We start from the raw sequence: 7,053 nt of genomic DNA on the forward strand, positions 1-7,053 counted from the left end.
ATCAAAAGAGTGTGGGCGGAGTCTCTCTGCAAGCTCACTGCATTCACAGCCAATCAGAGGAGAGTGTGGGCGGAGTCTCTCTACAAGCTCACTGTATTCACAGCCAATCAGAGGAGAGTGTGGGCGGAGTCTCTCTGCAAGCTCACTGCACTCACAACCAAATTAATACAAAATCACAAGCCAATCAGAGGAGAGTGTGGGTGGAGTCTCTCTACAAGCTCACTGTATTCACAGCCAATCAGAGGAGAGTGTGGGCGGAGTCTCTCTGCAAGCTCACTGCACTCACAACCAAATCAATAATCACAAGCCAATCAAAAGAGTGTGGGCGGAGTCTCTCTGCAAGCTCACTGCATTCACAGCCAATCAGAAGAGTGTGGGCGGAGTCTCTCTGCAAGCTCACTGCACTCACAACCAAATTAATACAAAATCACAAGCCAATCAGAGGAGAGTGTGGGCGGAGTCTCTCTACAAGCTCACTGTATTCACAGCCAATCAGAGGAGAGTGTGGGCGGAGTCTCTCTGCAAGCTCACTGCACTCACAACCAAATCAATAATCACAAGCCAATCAAAAGAGTGTGGGCGGAGTCTCTCTGCAAGCTCACTGCATTCACAGCCAATCAGAGGAGAGTGTGGGCGGAGTCTCTCTGCAAGCTCACTGCATTCACAGCCAATCAGAAGAGAGTGTGGGTGGAGTCTCTCTGCAAGCGCACTGCACTCGCAACCAAATCAATACAAAATCACAAGCCAATCAGAAGAGATTGTGGGCGGAGTCTCTGCAAGCTCACTGCATTCACAGCCAATCAGAGGAGAGTGTGGGCGGAGTCTCTCTGCAAGCTCACTGCACTGGCAACCAAATCAATACAAAATCACAGCCAATCAGAAGAGTGTGTGGGAGGAGTCTCTCTGCAAGGTCACTGCACTGGCAACCAAATAGATTGAATAATAAAAATAAATTGATTATTAAAATAGACACCCAGTAACTGAAATAATCTTTGTCATAAAATACACTTGTTTTTTAACCGTCTGAATGTTCTAGTTTCCTTTAATTTCTTTCCAGGATCTGAAGTGAATTATCCATCGTCGCTTTCAGTACGGCTATAAATGATATTCAAATGCACATTCAATTCTTTTAACATTAAATAAAGCACATAATCAGCATCTGAGATCATCACTGTCATATGTTCTTCTTCCAGCCATAACGTCGCAGAAAAAACATTTCTACAATAGAGTCGCTGGCAGCACCCAGAACACCCACATCTCAACGCTTTAATCCTGCTACAGTTTACACTCTTGATAAGTGAAGTGTAGCTGTGGTGTGTGTGTGTGTTAATGAAGCTGAGACACCACTGTCTGAGAAGGTCCTCTGTGTCACACACACATTCCCATTCTACCATAAATGATGACCATTTGCTCAGGATGTGATCAACCCAAATGGTGAAGAAACACTATAACTTCACTTCCTTCGTCTCCATTTGGGGATGAGCTCATTCTAAAATATATCCTGGAGTGGAACCTGGATCGAGGAAAACTACAGTGGTTAGGAGAAGAGCTCCCTGGCTTCTCGTCTGCAGGCACGTTCACACACTCCAGAGGTTCGAGAGTAGATGGAGTCGCACTTCAAAGACCCGTCAGGCCTGACACGAGACTCCTCGAGGATGAGGAGGATCTTCTGCTCTTCACAGAGTCCGTTCAGTGCCTGACACTCAGTGTGAGCTACAGCCGGAGAGACAGCAGAGGACGGGATGAGGGACGGGATGAGGGACGGGATGAAGGACGGGAGCGAGACCTGTAGAGATCAAGCGTGACACAAGTGCTGAAAAGTGAAGCTAAAGTATCTCGATCGCCCCCAGTATTGATCCCAGTATTGATCCCAGAATTGATCCCAGTATAGCTCATAAGCCCCGCCCTCTCCATGTAGTCTAACGGGACGCGATGGAAACTAAACAATCAAATTACACTTCAAATACATTTTTTCCAACTATGCTTTCTGTCATTTTATGTCGTTTTTACTTTCGCTGAAGTGTTAGATCTTTTAAATAAGTTTGGTCTTAGTTAGTTATTTGATGCTATAAAAACAGGAATGTGACGTCATGATTGACAGCTGTGATTGACAGTTTCTCTAACTGACTTGTGCCTGGGATTTTCGGGAGGAGATTGGAGATACAACTTTATTTTCAACATGTCCATAGTTTTATTTCACACTGACATAATGAGTTGTCTGCAGTAAACTGTACTTACGGTTTCTGTGTGTGTGTGTGTGTGTGTGTGTGTGTGTGTGTGTGTGAGAGAGAGAGTGTGAGAGTGTGCGTGCGTGTGCGAGTGTGAGAGTGTGTGTGTGTGTGTGTGTGTGCGTGCGCGTGTGTGTCCGTGCGTATGCGCGTGTGTGTGTGCGTGCGTATGCGTGTATATGCGTGTGTGTGTGTATGCGTGCGTATGCGTGTGTGTGTGTGTGTGTGTGTGTGTGTGTGTGTGTGTGTGTGTGTGTGTGTGTGTGTGTGTGTGTGTGTGTCAGAATAGAGCTGGAGGGTGTGAGTTCAGGTCGAGCTCGTGCTTCATGCCGATCCTCCTGGGAACTCGGAGTTTTAATTAATTTCCCTCGATCAGGGAATGAGAGAATGGAGCAGGAGCTGGAGAGGTAATGAGAACCCGTCGCTCTATCCCAGGACCACAACCTTCAGTGTGTGACTGCACACACACTCACTCCTCACCAGTGGCCTTCTTAACGCAGAACTCATGTGGAAACGGCTGAAGACGCATCTTTTTCAGCAACACTTGATCCATTAATACTAACACTTTCTCTGTTCTATATCTAAAATAAAAAAAATACATGTACTGCGTTAGATTAAACTGGGAAGAGTCACAGCACTCGCATATTGTTGTCCTATTGTTAGTTTCACTGCTTCTATTGCTCTCATTTGTAAGTCACTTTGGATAAAAGCGTCTGCTAAATGAATAAATGTAAATATGGAACAGTAAGTAAATCAATTCTTTGCACATATTAAATATACACTCTTGTCTTATTGCTCTCATGAATCAGGGTTATTATATTTAACTGAAACAGAAACTAAAACCATAAAAAAAATTGTTGCTTGAATATATTATAAAATAAAAGTAGAAATATAAAATGAAATTATATAATACAATTTTAATATCAGCTAAGTGTGGTATATTTCCTAAAATAAAAGTATAAATATAAAATAAACATTTATAAAATTTGAATATCAGCTAAGTTTGGTATATTTCCTAATATAAAAATCATTTTCAGCTTATCGGTGCATCCGTATCCTGTCATATAAAAGATGATGTCATACTTAAAAATACATCTCCATCTCATTTACATTAAACTTCTTTCACAATTCTGAACATAATTAGTAAAAAAAAAATAATAATAGTTTTTATCCATTCAAATCCCATTCTACCAGTCAGGAGGTAATTAGCAGCCCTGGATTTCTCCAGACGGCTAATTGTGAGGATGTTATTTATTCAAGGTTTCGGTAAACGAATCATTCCTTTCCTCGGCCATGACGGCGTCGTTTAATTCATGTTCATCTTCCAGTGTTTCTGTCTAATGGAAGGAGGAACCGGCCCCATGCTGCGCGTGCACACACTTAATTGTTTGATAGCAGTGGTTTAAAATTGGAATAAAAAGCAAGCTGGAATAAATTAAGATCTGTTTTACTTCATCAGTTTTTAATTAGATACATCATGTTCGCTCACGTTCCCCAGCTAATTATCACTGGTGTTTTTCAGAGAATCAAAACAAGTGTGTTAATGTTTATTCCACAGCTGAAAGAAACAGAAAAGAAGCATCTATTCTATTCTATTCTATTCTATTCTATTCTATTCTATTCTATTCTATTCTATTCTATTTTACATCGGCTAATTATCATTGGTGTTTTTCAGGGAATCAAAACAAGTGTGTTAATGTTTATTCCACAGCTGAAAGAAACAGAAAAGAAGCATCTATTCTATTCTATTCTATACTATTCTATTCTATTCTATTCTATACTATTCTATATCGGCTAATTATCACTGGTGTTTTTCAGGGAATCAAAACAAGTGTGTTAATGTTTATTCCACAGCTGAAAGAAACAGAAAAGAAGCATCTATTCTATTCTATTCTATTCTATTCTATTCTATTCTATTCTATTCTATTCTACATCGGCTAATTATCATTGGTGTTTTTCAGGGAATCAAAACAAGTGTGTTAATGTTTATTCCACAGCTGAAAGAAACAGAAAAGCAGCATCTATTCTATTCTATTCTATTCTATTCTATTCTATTCTATTCTATTCTATTCTATATCGGCTAATTATCATTGGTGTTTTTCAGGGAATCAAAACAAGTGTGTTAATGTTTATTCCACAGCTGAAAGAAACAGAAAAGAAGCATCTATTCTATTCTATTCTATACTATTCTATTCTATTCTATTCTATACTATTCTATTCTATTCTATTCTATTCTACATCGGCTAATTATCACTGGTGTTTTTCAGGGAATCAAAACAAGTGTGTTAATGTTTATTCCACAGCTGAAAGAAACAGAAAAGAAGCATCTATTCTATTCTATTCTATTCTATTCTATTCTATTCTATTCTATTCTATACTATTCTATTCTATTCTACATCGGCTAATTATCATTGGTTTTTTTCAGGGAATCAAAACAAGTGTGTTAATGTTTATTCCACAGCTGAAAGAAACAGAAAAGAAGCATCTATTCTATTCTATTCTATTCTATTCTATTCTATTCTATTCTATTCTATATCGGCTAATTATCATTGGTGTTTTTCAGGGAATCAAAACAAGTGTGTTAATGTTTATTCCACAGCTGAAAGAAACAGAAAAGAAGCATCTATTCTATTCCATTCCATTCCATTCCATTCTATTCTATTCTATTCTATTCTATTCTATTCTATTCTATTCTATTCTATTCTATTCTATTCCATTCCATTCTACATCGGCTGATTAGCACTGGTGTTTTTCAGGGAATCAAAACAAGTGCATTGATGTTTATTCCACAGCTGAAAGAATCCATCTATTCTATTCTATTCTATTCTATTCTATTCTACTCTATTCTATTCTATTCTATTCTATTCTATTCCATTCTATTCTATTCTATTCTATTCCATTCCATTCTACATCGGCTGATTAGCACTGGTGTTTTTCAGGGAATCAAAACAAGTGCATTGATGTTTATTCCACAGCTGAAAGAATCCATCTATTCTATTCTATTCTATTCTATTCTATTCTATTCTATTCCATTCTATTCTATTCTATTCTATTCCATTCCATTCTACATCGGCTGATTAGCACTGGTGTTTTTCAGGGAATCAAAACAAGTGCATTGATGTTTATTCCACAGCTGAAAGAATCCATCTATTCTATTCTACTCTATTCTATTCTATTCTATTCTATTCTATTCTATTCTATTCTATTCTATTCTATTCTATTCCATTCCATTCTATTCTATTCTATTCTATTCCATTCCATTCCATTCTACATCGGCTGATTAGCACTGGTGTTTTTCAGGGAATCAAAACAAGTGCATTAATGTTTATTCCACAGCTGAAAGGAAGCATATACTATTCTATTCTATTCTATTCTATTCTATTCTATTCTATTCTATTCTATTCTATATAAGCTGATTATTATTGGTGTTTTTCAGGGAATCAAAACAAGTGTGTTAATGTTTATTCCACAGCTGAAAGAATCCATCTATTCTATTCTATTCTATTCTATTGTATTCAAATCTAATCTTCATCGGCTAATTATCACTGGGGGTTTTCAGGGAATCAAAGTGCATTGATGTTTATTCCACAGCTGAAAGGAAGCGAAAGGAAGAAAAATGAAGCATATTCTATTCTATTCTATTCTATTCTATTCTATTCTATTCCATAAAAATCGAATTATCATCGGCTAACTATCATTGGTGTTTTTCAGGGAAACATGTTTAATGTTTATTCCACAGCTGAAAGAAACAGAAAAGAAGCATCTATTCTATTCTATTCTATTCTATTCTATTCTATTCTATTCTATTCTAGTCTATTCTATTCTACATCGGCTGATTAGCACTGGTGTTTTTCAGGGAATCAAAACAAGTGCATTGATGTTTATTCCACAGCTGAAAGGAAGCATCTATTCTATTCTATAAAAATCTCTTTGTGACAGCAGAATACATACATTGTCTTTCAAAATCTCTAAGAAGTAAAGTCAGTCTGCTTGATATTTCTGCTTCCAAGGACTTGTCAGATTACCAGCTTTGATTAAAGAGAGTTAGTCTTGTGGTTAATTCCTACAACGCTGGAATCGTGGAGCGCTCGTTAAGCCTGACTGTGACGGCTCACATAATTACCCGGATCCCACATGAGATATTCAATCCAATAAATTCAATTCATTACATAATGAAAAAAAGAGAAAATTAATTTTCTATCAGTTACATGCAAATAATTATAATTTAAAAAAATTAGGTGAGCTCACGTTAAGAAGTCAAAAGGGACGATTCAAATGCAAAAGATGCCAAAGGCAATAATTTTATAAAGAAATTCAGCGTTTGGATGCATATTTTCAGCACAGGTTCCAAGAAACTCCTTTTACAGTCTTGATGGTGTTTTTGGGCTCTGCTAGAACAGGTTTTCATGACGTTTTGAGAACATTATTAAAGACCAGATACTGTAACTCTGAACAAACGTTCAGTGAATGTTACTGGAAGAATATTTGTTCATGAGAACGTTGATAAAGTTATGAGAGCGTTCCCTGTTAGCTGGGAAAATACAATAAATGTTCCAATAAATGCAACAAGCACGCATTATTCCATAAACAAAGCAAAATCTACAATTTGAGTTCAGATTTCTGTTTATTCAAAGAATAAACGGCATATAGAAGCTTAAAGGCACTTCTGGGGATCATTTAGTTTTAATTAATTTTTAATGTTAATTAAATTTGATCAATTAATCAGCTCGTAAACATACTTTATCACAAGAAAAAAATGAAATATTATGCAATCATTAAAGACATTCTTTAAAAGTCAAGTTCTGTATATAGAAAACCATTTCAC

The sequence above is a fragment of the Rutilus rutilus genome (assembly GCF_951802725.1).
Source record: "Rutilus rutilus genome assembly, chromosome: 11".
NCBI lineage: Eukaryota > Metazoa > Chordata > Actinopteri > Cypriniformes > Leuciscidae > Rutilus > Rutilus rutilus.